This window comes from Gobio gobio, assembly GCF_949357685.1.
Source record: "Gobio gobio genome assembly, chromosome: 7".
In the NCBI taxonomy this organism is placed as follows: Eukaryota; Metazoa; Chordata; class Actinopteri; order Cypriniformes; family Gobionidae; genus Gobio; species Gobio gobio.
The window spans coordinates 51,938,709-51,958,530 of NC_137103.1; the positions used below are offsets into that span (position 1 = coordinate 51,938,709).

The window sequence follows — 19,822 nt, forward strand, 5'->3', positions numbered from 1 at the left end:
CTGTATCTGATTCAGAACAAGCAGAAATCTGTGAGAAATATAACGACCCAAAGACAAAAGAACTGATACATTAGCTGTTGTAGTAGGAGCAATAACATTATGGGTAGCGCTGTGTCATATGCAAAAGCTGTCCTGTGCACAAGAAAACTCGTGTTCGCGTCTCAGCTCAAGGTTCAGGGTTATTTGTTTATTAATGACGTCATCAGCGACTAGTCGACATCGACTCGACTTTCATCACATAAATGTCGACTTGAAAAAATCGGAAGTCGTTCAACCCCTACTCCGCAGTGAGTCATAGATGTAAGGGCAGAGCAAGTTTAAATATCCTTTCTAGTCTGCAGTATATTTCCATCTTGTAATGCCGCTGTTTTTGGGTATTTTTTTATATAAATAAAGTGCTCTATTAGCCTACAAATAGAGTTTTTACAGTTTTTCTCAGTCGGTTTGGTACATTTCTCAGATCAGAATTGAAATTCTCAAAGCTACCTGTTCAATCTTCACATCATTGTGTCACTTGTGCACATCAAAAAAGCAGTTTCTCATTTCTTTGAACAAGTTGCAAATGCTTGTGTACATCCATGCAAATGATTATGTACAATTCTCTGCTGTTTCCTACATTATCAGTTGCTTATGTCATGTTGATCAAAATGTATTATAATGGGTCTCTGTTGAATAGTCTCACCCCTCACAACATTTAGGCATTAGTTCATAGCATAAGCCTTTACATGCAAAATGGTTGAACAAGTTGTCATAAAATGTCAAGCATATTTCTATACATTTCCGTTAGACGTTCACATTTCTACTTTTGTTTTTCTGGGGGTTTTTTTCTTTGTGCTATGCAGTGCTGTCTTTTCCTTTCTGTATCGCAATGACATGATCTGTCAACAAATTACAGTACAAACAGTAAAAGCATAAATGTGAATCTTGTCCAGTCTCTTGCATTCAAACTCCCACATACACAAAGGTGTAACCTAAAATTTACAATAATTGTCATCAAAACTTTAGCCATATTTACATCAGAAAATCCCTCCAGAGTACAGTTATATTGACAATATGACTAAGCAATTTGACTGTCTTATTCATACACAATGACACAAGGACTTGTCATTCTGATGGCACTGACATGTTCATTGACACAGATATTTACTTTTGAGAGATGAACTAAGGATTTTGAGCAAGAGACTGGCTTTTGCTGGTAATCCATGGTGTTTTGCTATTTGTACGAATTGTTTTGAGAAATGCACTTGCTGTTTTGCAAATGTCGAGGATGATTCGAGAAATGTACTAAAGCGACTGAGAAAAACTGTAATGGGTTATGTTATAGCCCTGCTTGTTTTTAATGAAATGTAGGCTATGTATTGACCGCATGATCATTTCACCGTATTATGTACTGCCAGCTGGTGCGAGCCGCGCAATGAGTAACACTGGCGTAGCATGATGATGCCTTGATTTCACAAAGCTTTTATTCTGCCGCAGTCGCCGCTTCTGCTTCTTCCATTCATGTGTATGTGGGGTAACGCAGCGCTGTTTTATCATATTACACATATTTGAGTAGGGGTGTAATGGTACACAAAACTGACGGTTCGCTACGTAACTCGGTTTTGAAGTCACGGTACGGTACGAGTTCGGTACAGCAGTTTTACAAAATTGCTTTTTATTTATTTTTATTAAACAGTATTTTACTGAAAAAAATTGTCTGTCCTTAAATTAATTCAATTATAACTAAAAGTTTCTTAAAGATAATGCTGTAAACTATATAGGGAGCCCTTACTTACACATAAGATTAACAACAGAGCCCAAACTATTAGCCTAAATTCCGTTGCTATTTATTTTTAGTTCAAGCTTCACATGAGGCAGTTTTTGTATTAACTTCTAAATCTAATTATAATTTTTTTTCTCCAATTCGTTGTTGAAATATAATCATTTATACACAGTGGCTGTCATTTTCATGACAGATTTATTTAAACATACATTAAATAATCAAGACATCACTAACAGGTTAAGTAGAATATAATTAAAGCTACACTGTGTAACTTTTTTAGTTTATTCTTAGATAAAAACACTTAGTTCTTTCAAAAATATGTGCTCATTAATGTATATTTACTTCTTTCAAGTAATAAAGTATTCTCGTAAGTTTATAATATGCCATTGAAAATACATACGGGTGAGGGGTTCGAATGCGGGTCGCCATGTTGCCCCTCCATCTTGAAAGTACATCAGCCAAAGAGGGACATACCAGTGAATTCAAGCTTCGCTTTTTAACACTCGATGGCACCGTGTCGAATGTGGACGAGGTCGAACTGGAAGCCATATTAATCTTGGACTAAATCGGCCACCGTAGGAGTTAAAACGAAATCGGAATTGAGAGGAAGAGAAACTAATATTCACTGGATGGTCATATACCTTTTAACCGCTAGATGGGGGAAAATATCACACAGTGTAGCTTTAATATAACGGCTAATATAGTGCATATATTTAGTGAAAGAATCTCTCTAGTGAAGTAACAGCTGTGGACACTAAATGACTGCCTGAGGTAAATGTGATGCTACGTGACATTGTTTACTTAAGCTATTTTATTGTCTTTCCACCGTTGAAACACAGATTGAGCGATTACACGACATATGATACATTTCAGTAAGTTGTAATTTATCCTCAACATATCTTAAGAGATGTTATTTTATGTTTATTCTTTAGGAAGAGATGATCGCGTTCACTCGCGCGCCACCGCTTGAAGTTGAACTGATGCGTCTATCCAGCGCCTATACAGTCACTTTACATTAAAGAGCGTCAAAACGGCATAATTGTTTGAATTTCATGTTAAAATGGACTGAATACTTAATATGTTTGTTTGGGAACTCGGATTGAAGTGTGTTCCGCGCTTAAAACAAGCCGGATGTTAACTGTTAAAGATTGTACACGCGTGCACCGAACCGAAAGCCCTGTACCGAAACAGTTCGATACGAATATGTGTACCGTTACACCCCTACATTTGAGTGTGTTAAAAGTTGTTATAATGCTACTCTGTGTGTTCGCTCGGTGCTACTATGCGACACTTGTTCACACTACGGTAAACTAGATCGATATTAGCCATGGGAAAACATGGCACTCGCGGTAAATCAAGAAAACCAGATTTAAACAATAAGACTAACTGTGTTCAGCTGTGTAACAATGATTAGTTTTCTACCGATGAATGTCTCCAAACAGTTGCTCACCTGTCTAATAAAACACATAATATGTTAAAGCGTCATTGGTGTTTCCATGGTTACTGGATGAAGGTTTTTACAAATCATATTAAATGACTGCGGGGCAGATTTTCAATCAAAAATACGTTTAAATTATTACAATAAAACATTTATATTCCTAACAATATCCATGACTTTCATTATTTTACTAATTTGCATGTTTTTTTCAGGGCTGGAAATTACATTCTTAATGTTACTCTGAAAAAAATTATTTATTTTAGATCATTTTGTACTCAGAAACTGCTAGTAAACTCCAAGGACAGTTAGAAAAGGAAATCGAGGGTAACACGGGTATGCTGTCATTGATAGGCGACGCACGGTCCGTATCCTGGTTAAAATTGCTTATTTCTCTGGATTTAAACTTTCCTGAAAACATTTGGGATAATGTAACACAAGTCAACAAAATATATAACACTGTTCTAGTGGTTTTTGGATATTTTAATCCAAAAATCGTACATATTGTGCCTTTAAAGACTTAAGCTTTGCCCATAGGAAAATAAAATCCCAAATCTCTTTAATATCTAATTAGTTTCTCGTAGATACAGAGAGCAAATGGAGACTTTCGTTTAAGCATCCTTCGTCTCAGATGTTTCTCCTGAGGAATAAAACCGCAGTAATCTCACATGTGTCTCCTTTAGAGTTTCAGAAGAGATCTCCAAATGTCTCCAAACTGTGGTCAGATTTGCCAAAGGAGAAGCAAGGTGGGCATGCATGTGGCTGTCATTGGCATCAAGAGGGCAGCATTTTACCGATATTAAACCCACAAGGTCTTTGCTTCAGAACACACGGTTTGTTGCCACTTTGCAAGAAGTTCTAGATTAATTACACTGAGCCTCGTCCCATGCTTTTTATATTACCAGCTGAGCCCAGAGGCCCTGGCCATTGGCACGGCTTTGTTTTTTACGTGGTCTTTAAAAGCTATTTCAGTCGTGAGAAAGCACTTCTGTGCTTGCAGTGTCATGGTACATTAACATGACAAAGGCTCATAGAGTTAGAAGTGCTGTCTCAGAGCCCTCTGGGTCCGTCAGCTGGGCTCTCCTTGTCTTCGGCCTCGCTAACCTCTCCCAGACACCAGCCCTGATCTGTTTTCACACTTGAGTTGATCCATATGCAGTGAAACTGTTTTATACCCCTCAGTGAATGTTCCATGAGAGTGATAGCCTTCCAATGCACGATGGTTTTCTGTGTCACAAAACACTGAGAACTTGTTGAAAAGGCCCTTTGAATAGAAAAGCATATACTTAAAGCAAAAGAGGTTGAGTAAATGTCACCATTTACTCACCCTTTTTTTCCCCTTTAAGTATATGCTTTTCTATTCAGCATTATATTCCTTATGTTGTTTCAACACCCGTATTGTTGTCTCGCACAAAATAAGTGCACTTGAGATCACAATTGTCCCAGTTTTTGAATTGTTATGAATTGGAAGAATCAGTGAGTTGTTAACTACTGCGATCGAATTCACAAATGAATCATTCAGTGCAAAAAGAAGGAATGATGAGATTGTATTGGGTATATGTGTCTATATCTTTACTTCGAAATAATGACAAACAATATATTTTTATGAAATGTAGCGTAATAATGTGAAAAAAATACTTTGTTACTGTCCAACATTGTATGTCACATGACTGATAACAGGTTTAAATACATGTGACCGCAGTATTGATATTGAAGAGCGAAAGCTGAGGGGAAAATTGCGTTTATGGTGCTTTTTTCCGTTCTTGACAGTTTAAAGTGCCCCTATTTTGCTTTTCTGAATATTATCTTTCATGCAGTGTGTAATATACAGTACAGTGGCAAGGAATATTATGTGAACCCCTTGCAGATTCTGTGAAAATTTGAATAATCATACAAAATCCATGTTTATTTAGTACTGTCCTGAATAAGATATTTTACATGAAAAATGTTTACATATTGCCCACAAGACAAAAAAATGGCTGAATTTATTCAAATGACCCCATTCAAAACCACTGATTCTTAATATTGTGTTGTTACCTGGAAGATCCACGGCTGTTTTTGTGTTTTGTGTTGGTTGTTCTTGTTTGTCCTGAGCTGTTAAACTGCTTCAGAAATGTTCTTCAGAAAAACCATTCAGGCCCTGAAAATTCTTCAGTTTTCCAGCATCTTTTGCATATTTGAACCCTCTCCAGCAGTGACTGTATGATTTTGAGATCCATCTTTTCACACTGAGGATGATTGAGGAACTCAAACACAACATTCAGGGACTCAAACATGTTGAAACATTCACTGATGCTTCAGAAGGAAACACGATGCATTAAGAGCCGGGGGGGTGAAAACTTTTTTAATTTAAAGATCAAGGCAAATTGTACTTAATTTGTCTTCCGGGAAACATGTAAGTGTCTTCTGTTGCTTCCGAAGGGCAGAACTAAATAAAAAAATATATATATGAAAACAAAATAAGAGAAATTTCGTCTTGTTCAAAAGTTTTCACCCCCCAGCTCTTAATGTGTCGCGTTTCCTTCTGGAGCATCAGTGAATGTTTCAACCTTTTTTAATAACTGTGTTTGAGTCGCTTAATCGTCCTCAGTGTGAAAAGATGGATCTCAAAATCACACAGTCCCTACTGGAGAGGGTTCAAATATGCAAAAGATGTTGGAAAACTGAAGAATTTGCAGGACCTGGAGGATTTTTCTGAAGAACATTGTCAGTTTAACTGCACAGGACAAACAAGGGACTCATTAACAACCATCACAAAACAATAACAAAAACATCCGTGGATCTGATCATCAAGGGAACGACATATAGTATTGAGAATCAAAAGTTCATAAACTTTTGAACGGGGTCATTTTTAGCTATTCAGCAATTGTTTTGTCTTGTGGAATATATGTAAACATCTTTTACATAAAATATCTTATTCAGGACAGTACTAAATAAAAAATAACATGCATTTAGTATGATCTCTCTTATTTTGTTAAAATTATTCACATTTTCAGAGATTCTGCAAGGGATTCACATACTTTTTCTTGCCACTGTACCTGTCTCTGAATGTAAAATTGATATATGGAAAAACAAACCCAATCATTACTTTTCGCATCTCTGTGTATCAAGCGCTGAGGAAGATCCGGAGCTGAAATTCAGATATGATAATAGGTGTTTAGTTGCCGCCCCATGCTGTAAGTGGTCAACCAATCACAACACACTAGGCCATCTGAACAATCAGAGCAGAGTAGGCTCGTGGAAAGGAGGGCTTTAGAGAGACTGAATCTTTGAACAAACCGTTTTCAGACTCTTCGAGAAATGAGGTGATGTGCAATGTATATTTTGAGAAAATTTGTTTTTTTGACCTTGGATGCACGTGAAGCTATTGCATACCTCCAAAATACATTTAGGAACCTTTAAAATTGCACAATAGGGGCACTTCAAAAGTCAAAATGGCAAAAGCTCAGTATTATTTTAGTATCATTAAGATAATATAGGATACATATTTCCAAGTAATCTCAATTGTAAAAAGTGTCCCAATTTCAATATACTGTGTACTATATATTGAATCTAGTGAATTATTTTTACTTTAGTTAAAATTGTAGTAATTTCGTAGTGAGAAGAGCAAATTATGACAAAGTGTGAATTTTAAACTTTTAAAGTCTATGTAACATATTCATGGGATTATGTGTTGAATATATAATTCCACATGCATTATAGAACACAGGCAATTTGTCCATCAGAAGTCTTATCTCAGCGTCTCGTCTCTCATCTCTCTTATCGCTGTAATAGTTAAGAAGGCACTCTGGCGCATATCGTCTTAGAGCGATTATGTAAGCCTGAACCGTGGCTGAGCAAATTACTGCTTCATTCAGCACGACTCAACACTGCCCATTATAGTTCAAGGACCAGGGGTTACTCTCTTCCCCCGACACTGAATTGGAACATGCTGCTATATTTCAAGGCAACGGACAAGTTATTATTAGCCATAAATGCTATCGCTCCCTCATTCTCCGCACCACTGTTTGGCCTTGCTTTATTTGCTGAGTTGGCTAAATTTGTCTTCCCAAGACAGAATGTAACTTTGCGAATACCCAACTCTGTTTTCATGCACTTTAAACGCAAACAGACGTGATGTGTCTTCCTGGCTAGGCGGGTTCCTGCTCGCTGTACTTCCCCTTTCTCACGTCGCACATCTTGGAGGGTAACGCTCACATGTAAATAAGACATTTTGCTCCAGCGTGCTGAAAACAATGAGTGCCGTGAGAAAACTGCTCGTGTTTAATTACACATAGTGAGCCTCATTCATGACCATTCAACACCAGAAGAACAAATATCTGTGCAAAACATTCATAAAACCATTTTAAAGAATGATGTGTTTAAAGAATGATGCCTGTGTTTCGTGAATAAGGTCCTGTGATTCTATTCTATTCTATTTAATGATGCTGAAAATTAAGCTTTTCAACACAGAAATAAATTACATTTGAACATATATTAAAATAGAAAACAGTTATTTTAAATTGCAATAATATTTCTCAATATTGCTATTTTTGAGCAAATAAATACAGCCATTTGTCTTATTGTTTGCTTTCCCAAATGATGTTATTTAATTATTACTATCACACACACACACAGTTGGGTTTACATGTTTTATGGGGACTTTCCATATACATAATGGCCGCATTTACATTACATGGTGCAAGTGACCCAATTTTCCTGTGGCACAGATCGGATGTGACCCACGAACATGTAAGCAGGAAAAAAGCACATGGATTCTGATATTCTCAGATCAGGTTCAGACCTCATTCATAAGTGGAAATAAATCTGATATGAATTGGATACATGCATTTGCATCTGCCATGTAAGCGGATATTCCCATCAATAGAGTCGCACGTCATTGAAATGGCAACATTGGCGATTGATGTCAATGTGGACACCAACCGCGATCACATGACTCTCTTTTAAATGGCGCAATGGAGGATGAAGGCTCAACCCAATGCTTTGCTGACCTTGATGCTGCGTTTACAACAAACGCGAATAGAGCGTCAAAACCGCGTCTAGTTGGACGCTTGAACAATTTGAATCCATTCGCACGTCCACAGCGAATTGGACGTTCAAGGCGCTCCAGGAGAAATATGTCCAAAAACACTCTGCCTCTTTTCATTTTCATCAAAAAAAATATATTAAACATTAATAGCCACACAAATGTGGTCCAGGCAACGCACTACCTACATGTATATTTAAATGTTCAAAAAAAATAAAGTTATGAAACTTCTCTTTGCCCTCAGTCAAAACGATTTGGCAGACAACAAATGATAGATTCATGACACCAAAGATCGCCCGTTAGATCCACACAAGATTAATCATATCTCATGTTTAACCACTACAGACACATCAGAGCCAGCGGCAAATGCCAGAAGGACTGGCCGAGGAAAGGCTGCTCTCGCCGGGGTTAATGAGCGCTGAGCGCCCGGTGATCACCTGGATCTCACAACTCCAAAAACGCAAGATAATTTTTTTTAAATAGGCGCTCTCTTTATAAATAAACCACAGATTTGAGCTTTAAACAACTGCATTCTCACCTTAAAAAGTCTTAAAACAATAGTAGTATTTTTAAATTATGCAGGGTTTCTCATCACGTCACTTTACCACGTGACAGCAGCGAGCAGGCTCCTGATTGGTTAACACGGCGCGAATTGACGGCAAAGTTAAAAATGTTCAACTCTGGGGCGTCAAATGCGAATTCGCTTCAAACGTATGAATGCACAAAAAGTACCACTCGCGCATGACGCGTGGATTGCGCGAGACGCTCAATCGACGTCAAATGAGGCGGAATCGCGCCGCAGGACCTCCAGACACGCGTCAACGCGCTTTTCCATTGACTTAACATTGAAATCACTCGGAGTCAGGAGGACTCTCTATTCGCATTTGATGTGAACGCAACATTACAGATGGTGCGGATAGCAAAAGCTTGTATTATCACTGCAAATCGTGCCGTTTTTACTTCTTAAGCTTTTCCGGGGTCGGAGCATCTACCTTGGGTTGTTTTGCCAAGTGTATAGTGTATAGTGTAAACGCAGATATCAGATTGTCACGATTACCAAACGGAGTGCCCTTTATATCCACCAGAGGGCACTCCCCTCTTGTTCATTGTTATTCTAACATGGACTAAATTTCCCAAAACACTCTGCCTGGACTTATGTCATTCACCTTGTTAACTCTGCCTATATAAGCCTGGGCTGAATCCGAAATCATCCCCTAAACCCTCAATCACTATTCCCTACATTAGTCCTCTAAGGAGTGAATGAAAACAAGTGAGTGCATTCGGACAGCCGCTGTGTGTACATCGGCTGTGCACTCATTATTGCGGTGCAATGTGGGATTCAAGCACTCAATAACGTCCACTATGGTTTCGGACACCACTACAAATGGCTTTCCCTTCAAATAGTGCCCTATTTAAGGGTATGGGGGCGATTTCGGATTCAGCCCCGGTTTTATTCAGTCATTCATTGCTAAGTCTTGTATGTGTCACAACTGTTTCTGAGCGCTGCTTTGATTATCTGTCCCACGGTTTTGACTCTGTTGCCTGTTTTCTGGGTTTGCCTGTCTCTTGGATTACCCTGTTTGCCTGAGTTCCTGTCCCGGTATCTGTTTGGATTGTTTGCCTGTGTTTTGACCTTTTGCCATGTCTTTGGATTACCCTTTAATAAACGATTTAATTTGGATCCTCAGCATTTGCGTCTCAGAGCAGTTTGTAACAGAGTATGCCACTTTTAAAAGAAGATGTAAGCTGGTCGTCAAATTTTTTTTTTATTATTGTAACAGGGTTTGTTAATATGGGAAGAAGTCGGGAGCCGGCAAAAGTTTCAAAAATACTTAATAAAAATAAACAAACAAACTGAAAGTAAAAATGGCAGCCTCCTCACGGACGACTGCCGCGCATACACATAATAAAACATAAATAAAACACAACATAAAGTCCAGGGCTGGTACTCTCTCGTCCTTCACTGTCGTCGCTCCTCCTTTTATGATTCGAGACCAGTGTGATGCGCAGCTGGCACTCATCTTCAATCACGCACCGGCCTCGTGCCGCTCTCTCACGGCTCTCGCTCGCCCTGCTTGCATGCGCCCAATGATTTTTATACTGTACGTACTGTATATTTCTTCCCCTAATGCTAACCCTACCCCTAAACCTACATTTGTGTGATGAGTTACAACATGGGGCAAACATAAGCAACCTACAGTTATACTATATTACTTGCTTTTAAGTTATTTTTGGTAATAAACTTTAATTTTGCAAGAAGCAACTAAATGAGGTTTGTGAATGAGAACTGATGGTTGAGTCGTCTTTAAGAAGTGAGGGAGTGAAATGAGATCCTTGAATAGAGAGAAAAAGACACGTCTAGAGAGACATGATGCAGTTTTGTGGATTCTCGGCAGACAGACACATGGCCTGCAGATGCTTTAAGCTCATGACTCATAGAGTATGTCTGCTGCAGAGGGGCTATCTGTGTCCCGCTCCGGCAAGCCTGCTTGTCCTACACATGTCTGGAGACGTGATACATGATCCCAGAACTGCCATCCAGAACAAGGCCTTAAGAATCTCAGCTGGAATCTGCCCTAGTTTTCCTCTCAGCATTTTACCTCCTTCTTACAGTGCCTGCCAGGCTGCGTTTATTCTGTGTTTGTTAGGGTAAGCATCACGAGTACTATTTTCCAGCACAAATATCTTAATATTCTTAATAATAAGTCCAATGATCTCCAATAATACTGAGTTGCTGTATTACAGTGTAACATTTTTGCAGGTTTCCAGGTAATTTTGTTTAGACATTCTTAAAAGATGTTACTGGAATGTCAGATGTTATTCCCATTCAAGTCACATATTCACATATTACAAAGGTTCAAAGAAATATGACAAACCAGGTGGATTGCAGCATTTTTGTTTGCTCTTTTTTAGATTAATTTATTTATTGTTTTATATACATATATAACTATACAGTATACACACTCACCGGCCATTTTATTATGTTCATCAGTGTGTTAATGCAAATATCTAATCAGCCAATCAGGTGGTAGCAACTCAATGCATTTAGGCATGTAGATATGATCAAGACTGCTGTCTTGATGTTCAAACTGAGCATCAGAATGTGGAATAAAGGGGATTTAAATGGGTCCTATAATGTAAAATAAGTCTCTGATGTCCCCAGAGTGTGTATGTGAAGTTTTAGCTCAAAATACCCCACAGGTAATTTTTTATAGCATGTTAAAATGGCCACTTTTTGAAAGTGAGCAAAAACACACCGTTTTTATGTGTGTCACTTTAAATGCAAATGAGCTGCTGCTCGCGCCCCCTTTCTAGAAGAGGGCGGAGCTTCAAGAGCTCGTGTTCGCAGCTCCGTTACCTCACGCAGACACGCACTGAAAATGTCCGAAACTGTTCAGCCTTTTATGCTCAAACCGGAGTCAGACAATGATGGAGAGACTCAAGAAGAAGAGACAACATGTAGAATGAGACTTTCTGAATTGGATATTGGATACTGATGGAGTTGATGAATTTATGATGTGATGTGGAGTTAACTACCTTCAAGTCATTGATTAGCATATTCTTTCATCAAAATGCTTACAGAGCCAGAGAATATCTGCTGCATGAAGAGAGAATAGGTATAGTTTAGTTTAATTACGGTTATAACTTATGTTGTCATCTTGCTTTTATGACATGCTATTGCATTTGTGTTCGTACTGTATTGCAATAAATGTGAAAGACGGATGCGACAGCTTTAGTGACTCCCAAATGTGCTCGACTATAACAACTGTTTCCTCTTCTCAACATGGCCTTTGTTGCGTGTTCCCGGGGGCGGGATTTATGGACATTTTAGGGTTTGTGATGTCACTAACCCATAAAGAAGCTTGTTGCAGTCCCTACCAGCCCTTTGTTGTAGTCCTTAAAAAGTGATTTCTTTAAAATAAAATATCTCCCTTTGCTTTGAACCTTGAGCATCGTAACTTTGCAGATGTTGTTTATGCTCAAACCGCAACATTACACACTAACTAAAGTTTAAAAAGTTAAATCATAATCAGCCACCCTTTTAAGTAACCGTGGCATGGTTGTTGGCGTCAGACAGGCTGGTCTGAGTATTTCAGAAATTGCTGATTTACTGGGATTTTCATACACAACATCTCTAGGGTTTACAGAGAACGGCCCAAAAAAGGGCAAATATCCAGTGAGAGGCAGTTTTGTTGGTGAAAATGCCTTGTTGATGATGCCAGAGGAGAATGACCAGACTGGTTCAAGATGGCAGAAAGGCAACAGTAACTCAAATAAGCCCAGGTTACAACCGAGATCTGCAGAAGAGCATCTCTGAATGAACAACACGTCCAAGTTTGAGGCAGACGGGCTACAGCAGCAGAAGACACTCCAGAGACACTCCTGTCAGCTAAGAACAGGAAACCGAGGCTACAATTCACACGGGATCACCAAAACTGAACAAAAGAAGATTGGAAAAACATGCCTGGTCTGATGAGTCTGGATTTTTGCTGTGACATTCAGATGGTCGGGTCGGAATTTGGTGTAAACAACATGAACGCATGGATCCATTATGTATTGTATCAATGGTTCAGGCTGATGGTGGTGTAATGGTGTGAGGGATATTTTCTTGGCACACTTTTGGCCCCATAGTACCAATTGACTTATCGGTAAGCCCCTCCCCTCGAACGCAGATGAGCCAATAGCAGTTGAGTATCAGTTGTGCTGGGACCGGAACTCGGACATTTTTAGGTGTCCGCGCCATAGAGAAACATTGGAAAATCCGAAGCTCTCACCGGTTTGATGGTGTTTATGCTACAAAAATGCTAAAATGTCGTGCCTGAGGTACTGTAACTCTGAGTCCAGGGATCCTGAGAGGATTTTCTGTTTGTCATACTCTCGTTAAGTTACGATTAAAGTCTCTGCTAACATGCAAACCGAAATAACTAACTGTTCTCACGTCATGTAACACTGTAGGTCAAAAACACGAAGGTCTACATTTCAGTGCCTCTCCATATTAAACTGGTTATATGTAAATTAATTTAATTTTAGATATGTTTAAGGTCTACATTATCTGTCCTACTAAGGAGGACTCCTATTTTGATGGGTATTAGTCTACGGTTAGTGAAAGGGAGAGCTCGCACGCAGTTTATCGGAGTTGTTTTGCAGATACAAAGTTTACCAGTTATTAACTGCACCCTCGAAAAGGCATACGGTCTGTGTATATGTTTGTTTACTGTTAGTTGTTTGAGTGTTTTTGTGTAATTTACTGTGTATTTTAATGGTAATGCAACGGAGAGAGATAGAGAGTTTGTGAATGAGACGTTAATGCGCACTTCTAATGCTTTGTTTGTTCAGCTCTTACGATGATTTTTTTGGAATGAAAAAGGACATAATAAACTTGATAAACCATCAGTGAAGTTTGGCCATCATTCGGACAGGGGATATACGCTACATTCTGTGTCCAAAAAATATCTTGGGATAAGGTTTTTACACTGACAGCTGTCATTGTAAGATATAGCAACTCTGTTTGTTTGTCCGAGTTAGCAACAGTAACTAAGGGGGGTGGAGCTTACCGATAGGTCAATTGAGCATCGTTTAATCGCCACAGCCAACCTGAGTATTGTTGCTGATTAGGGATGCGCGGTATACCGGTACTGGAAAAATACCGGTATATATTTCATTTCAAACGGTACGATATCATGATTTTGCTCATTTCGGTATATGCTGCTGTTCTGAAGTTCACCACTAGGTTACCTAGCGCTACCCAAACTGACATGAAACCGGCAAATGTGGCAACAGAACAAGATGAATACAGCAGTTGAATCTCACTCAACACGCACAAAACTCATTAATAAAGAGAGAAGTAGACGACGTGAAATTTGGAATTACTTTGCTTATAAAACTGCTGAAGAACCATCAAACCTTGCCAAGCATCGGTCACTTAATTCCTGACTTGTAAGACATTAAGAGATCGACAGGTGAGTGCATAATTCTAACGATCTAATTTAGACATTTTTCTTTTAACACTGATCAACGCACATACATAAGATCGTATAGTTTAAATTAATATCCAGCGTTCGTTTCAACCAGTGACGTTTAGACCTCATAATATTTGCACGCATACTATTGCACTATTTACATCCGCGAAAGACATACCCAACTGTGTTGATGTAACTACTCACTAAAGATTGACATTTTTGACATAATTTTGTGAATTTGACTGAGGAAAAACAACTGAATTTGGAATGCGCGAGCTCTTTAGGCTTGTTTGTGTGTGTGTGTGTGTGTGTGTGTGTGTGTGTGTGTGTGTGTGTGTGTGTGTGTGTGTGTGTGTGTGTTTGTTGTTGGCATGAGCGCAAAGAAAACTCTCTCAAAGAGCTCTCATCCCATATGTATTACAAAATTCTATAAAATCGCTTGCATGTTCAAATTGTCAAAAAGACGTGGGCAGTAATTTCCGTCAGCTGTCGTGTTGCGAAAGTGAAAGTGTTGAATCTGAGCGCGCAGATGCTTTTATAGTGCAGGTGCGATGTCTTTTGAAGCCAGAAGCAATTTGCTCATTTTGAGAGAATGGAGACGCGCTGAAATTCCTTACAAGAAAGTTTCCAAATGACTGATTGATGTGATAATCTTTGTTGATTAATTTAATAATAAACATTTGCTGTAATTTCTCGCTTCATAAACCTAAAACTTGCGAGAGTGAGTAAAATTATGTGCAATACCCGCATCAAAATTCAGACCCTGTATGGTATCGATTTAATATCGGTACTTCGGTATTAGATTGTGGTACCATACCGAAGACAAAATTGTGGTATCGAGCCCTCCCTATTGCTGATCATGTCCATCTCTTTATCACCACAGTGTTCTCATCTTCAGACGCCATGTCACAAAGCTCAAATCATCACGAACTGGTTTCTTGAACATGACAGTCAGTTCACTAAACTCAAACAGCCTCCACAGTCACCAGATCTCAATCCAATAGAGCAGCTTTGGGATGTGCTGGAACGGGAGACTTGCATCATGGATGTGCAGCCGACAAATCTGCAGCAACTGCGTGATGCTATCATGTCAATATGGACCAGAATCTTGTCGAATCTGTGCCATGAAGAATTAAGGCCGTTCTGAAGGCAAAAGGGGTCCAACCCTTGGTGTTTCAGCCATACATGTCTTTAATCTGAGCTAGATGTAGATGTGTGTGTCACCAGCTCTAGCACACTGCTCTGTTGTTTGGCTCTCAGGGACGGTCAAGGCCGCTGTGTCTGAGTCGGTCAGTGTTTTGAGAATCGAAGAGACTGCCTTATCAGTTGCTTCAGTCAGTTCAATTATTATTTTTATTTTTTTTCTCCATTTCTGTGATAAGTTGTAGCGCCTGACTGTCTGTGCTACCACTGCCCACTGCTGATAAAGACACACAGCCGCTCTTTCTCTGTGTGTGTGTGTGTGTGTGTGTGTGTGTGTGTGTGTGTGTGTGTGTGTGTGTGTGTGTGTGTGTGTGTGTGTGTGTGTGTGTGTGTGTGTGTGTGTGTGTGTGTGTGTGTGTATGTGTGTGGTCAGTGCCGTGGAGGATGAGAGGATGGTGGAATTCTGTCCTGATCTTAACAGCTCGTGGAGCTTGTGTGGACATGCTGTATGAACAGTCTGACTGCAGATTGTGCTTGATAAGTGAGAGTGGGATTAGAAAACTGTGTGTGTGTTATAAGGGGGATGGTGTGAGAATACATGTTTATTTGGGTATAGGGGTGTGTGTGTGTGTGTGTGTGTGTGTGTGTGTGTGTGTGTGTGTGTGTGTGTGTGTTAATGGGGGATGGTGTAAGAATACATGACTGGTTCTCAAATGGTTTTGCTTCAGGTCTCAGATTTCACATTGGACATGAAGCGGCGACTCACCCCCAGTACTAAACATGTTTATCGTGCAATGGTCAACAAAAATGTCTTTAAAAAAGTAATATTACTGCAAATTGCATAGGCCTAACAATATGCAAATGTACTGACATGAGATGGGCTACAAAGGTAACTAATGCTTGTTGATCATTAGATTGTTTCTTTATTTTATTTCCTTTATTTGACATCCCAGTATTAGAAAAGTTGTGCTCACTCAGTGAATTCTTTGAAGACTTGCTGTTAGGATGAGCTGAATTTCTAACATTTCGAGATGTAAGTTATGCGCTGGTGAAATCACCTCTGACACATTAATCAGCAGCATGGAAGTAATCCATCAAAGCACCTGACAGGACAGCCCACATGAAACAGTTTTTTTTTTCCCTTTTCTATGATGTTATGTTTGTTCAGTACTGTAGATGGTTTTAATAGTCAAGACTCAATAATGAAATTCATTGTTGATTATTTTCATGCTCTTGTCAGACAATAATTCGCCATACAAAAGCCATGTTTATTTGAATTGCAAGTGAACCCTCATAACCCATAATCTAGGTTTTTGTTGTTGTTTTTCGGTGTAGTTTTGTTCATGGTTTTTGAGCATGAGGGCATGTCACACAACCTGTTTGCTGAAGAGTTTGACTGGACATACGTCACAAAGAAAAGACAGGAGAGGCATTTTATCTTTCCTTTTAAAATTGATTATTTTATATTTATTTATGGATTTATTCATTTATTATTTTTATTTTATTTATTATTTAATTTTATTATTTAATTTATTTATTTTTTTAATCTTTTTATGTATTTAATATTATTAATTTTTTATGTATTTAATTATTTTTTATTTAATTATTTAATTTTTACCTATTCAATTTTATTTATGTATTTATTCATTTATTATTTATTTATTTATTTATTTTTATTCCATGGTCCTTGGTGATTCATATAATGCAAGTCAATGGCTACCTTCACTTTGAAGGCCTGTACACACCGGGACGAATATCGTGCGCGCTTATCGCCAGCGTTTTTCGTGCCGTTTTTCGGCGCGTCTTGAGTGTTCACACCCAAGCGATTTTCACTGGCGCTGCGCCGAGTGAACGTGCACATTCAGTCGATGCGCTCCCGGTACACAAGATGGTGCTGCGGCACTTTAAGCCTCTGACACTCGCTTGTCACACAGAAGGAGAAGAGAGACAGTATTTACGTGCTTGCCAAAACCATAGACATATTATGTATATGGACAAAACCATTCACACACTTTTTGCTAACTGGCAAGCAGCATTAGCAGTTCATCTTCTTCTTTGTCTACTTACTACTTCTTCGTCGTATCAATGCGTGCTCGGCAAGACCGTTTTGTGCTTGAGCGCCACCAAGTCGTGTTTTACTGTCACTTCAGCAGCTCCAGGCACGTGAACAAAAGCGCCGATCTCATTGGTCGGCCAGTTTTTTACGCGCCGCGTCAAAATAAAAAAACGAACCCGAGGCGTTTTTTTAAAAATGACGCTTTTACGCCTGGCGTTTTGCGCGTCGGTGTGAACACTCACATTGGCGCCCATTGTTTAGTCCCGAGGCGTTAAACGTCGGCGATAAACGCGTGCGAAAATCGTCCCGGTGTGCACAGGCCTTGAGAGTCAAAAAAAAAACATATAGAGGCAAAACAATACCAAATGCTCTTGACGATACATTGAGGTCTTCTGAAGCAAACCGATCGATCTGTGCTAGAAACTGAACATTATATTATTAGATCATCAGATTATCACCTGTAGTCCACAGCCTCGGCAGAGCGATCTTTTTTGACTCTCAAAGTGAATGTAGCCATTGACTTGCATTATAAGAATCAGCAAACTACTACATACTGATGGCCTGAGGGTGAGTAAATTAACAGCATTATCAATATATGCCTTTGTTGCTTATCGTTATCAGTATAGTCAATGTCAGTGCAGTCATAATTCATACAGCACAGGCTCAGTGTTTCGCAGTCTTGTGCGCTCCACATGAGCATGCATGTAATTGGAGACTCCTCTCTGTAACACCTCCCTCTCTTCTCCAGCAGTGAGTTTTGGTTCATGTCAGCACTCCACTTCCTTCACTGTGAGATACTTTCCACCTACAGAAATCTCAAAGTGTTACACAGTCAGATTTCAGTACAGAACGTCATACGAGACGGGACGTCAATGCGTGACAGGCCTAGTGTTCAATGCAGCGCAATCCTGAAGCTCATAGAGCATGGCACTAGAAACTAGATTTATGATGGGCCTCAGTTGTTTTAATTTGATTCTCCTTTCATTCATGCATGCATTTATTCATACATTCATTCTTTCATTGATTCATTCATTCATTTATTTATTAATTCATCCATCAATTAATTCATTCATACTGTACATTAATTCATTCATGCATTCATTCATTCATACACACTAGGGCTGCACAATATATCGAAATTATCGAAATATATTGCAAATGTTCATATCACGATATGCATATCGCAAGGGCACTCAATATCTGAATAATTTTAATAGGCTACTTCAACATTGTGAAAATTGTACGTTTTAGGTCAATGCATATAGCAGAGAATAGACTGGGCACACGACTGTTACTTACAGCGGGGCAAAAAAGTATTTAGTCAGCCACCAATTGTGCAAGTTCTCCCACTTAAAAAGATGAGAGAGGCCTGTAATTTTCATCATAGGTACACTTCAACTATGAGAGACAGAATGAAAAAAAATTATTTATTTGTAAATTATGGTGGAAAATAAGTATTCGTAAAAAAAGCAAGATTTCTGGCTCCCACAGACCTGTAACTTCTTCTTTAAGAGGCTCATCTGTCCTCCACTCGATACCTGTATTAATGTCACCTGTTTGAACTCGTTATCAGTATAAAAGACACCTGTCCACAACCTCAAACAGTCAGACTCCAAACTCCACTATGGCCAAGACCAAAGAGCTGTCAACAAAATTGTAGACCTGCGCCAGGCTGGGAAGAATAAATCTGCAATAGGTAAGCAGCTTTGTGTGAAGAAATCAACTGTGGGAGCAGTTATTCGAAAATGGAAGACATACAAGTCCACTGATAATCTCACTCGATCTGGGGCTCTCACCCCGTGGGGTCAAAATGATCACAAGAACGGTGAGCAAAAATCCCAGTACCACACAGGGGGACCTAGTGAATGACCTGCAGAGAGCTGGGACCAAAGTAACAAAGGCTACCATTAGTAACACACTACGCCGCCAGGGACTCAAATCCTTCAGTGCCAGACGTGTCCCCCTGCTTAAGCCAGTACATATCCTGTCATATGGTCAGTTGATACCAAAATATAACTTGTATTTTGGAACAAAATACAACTTTTTGGAACAACTTTTTGGTATTTTGGAACAAAATACAACTTGTCGTGTTTGGAGGAGAAAGAATGCTGAGTTGCATCCAAAGAACACCATACCTACTGTGAAGCATGGGGGTGGAAACATCATGCTTTGGGGCTGTTTTTCGGCAAAGGGACCAGGACGACTGATCCGTGTAAAGGAATGGAATGAATGAGGCCATGTATCATGAGATTTTGAGTAAAAACCTCCTTCCATCAGCAAGGGTATTGAAGATGAAACGTGGCTGGGTCTTTCAGCATGACAATGATCCCAAACACACCGCCCGGGCAACAAAGGAGTGGCTTCGTAAGAAGCATTTCAAGGTCCTGGAGTGGCCTAGCCAGTCTCCAGATCTCAACCCAATAGAAAATCTTTGGAGGGA

General features: G+C 39.3%; 1 protein-coding gene across 3 annotated transcripts in view; it reads left to right on the forward strand.

The window, feature by feature from the left end:
- The window catches only part of grb14 (growth factor receptor-bound protein 14), a 115,877-nt gene that overhangs the window by 46,187 nt on the left and 49,868 nt on the right, over window positions 1-19,822 (forward strand). The window lies entirely within an intron of this gene.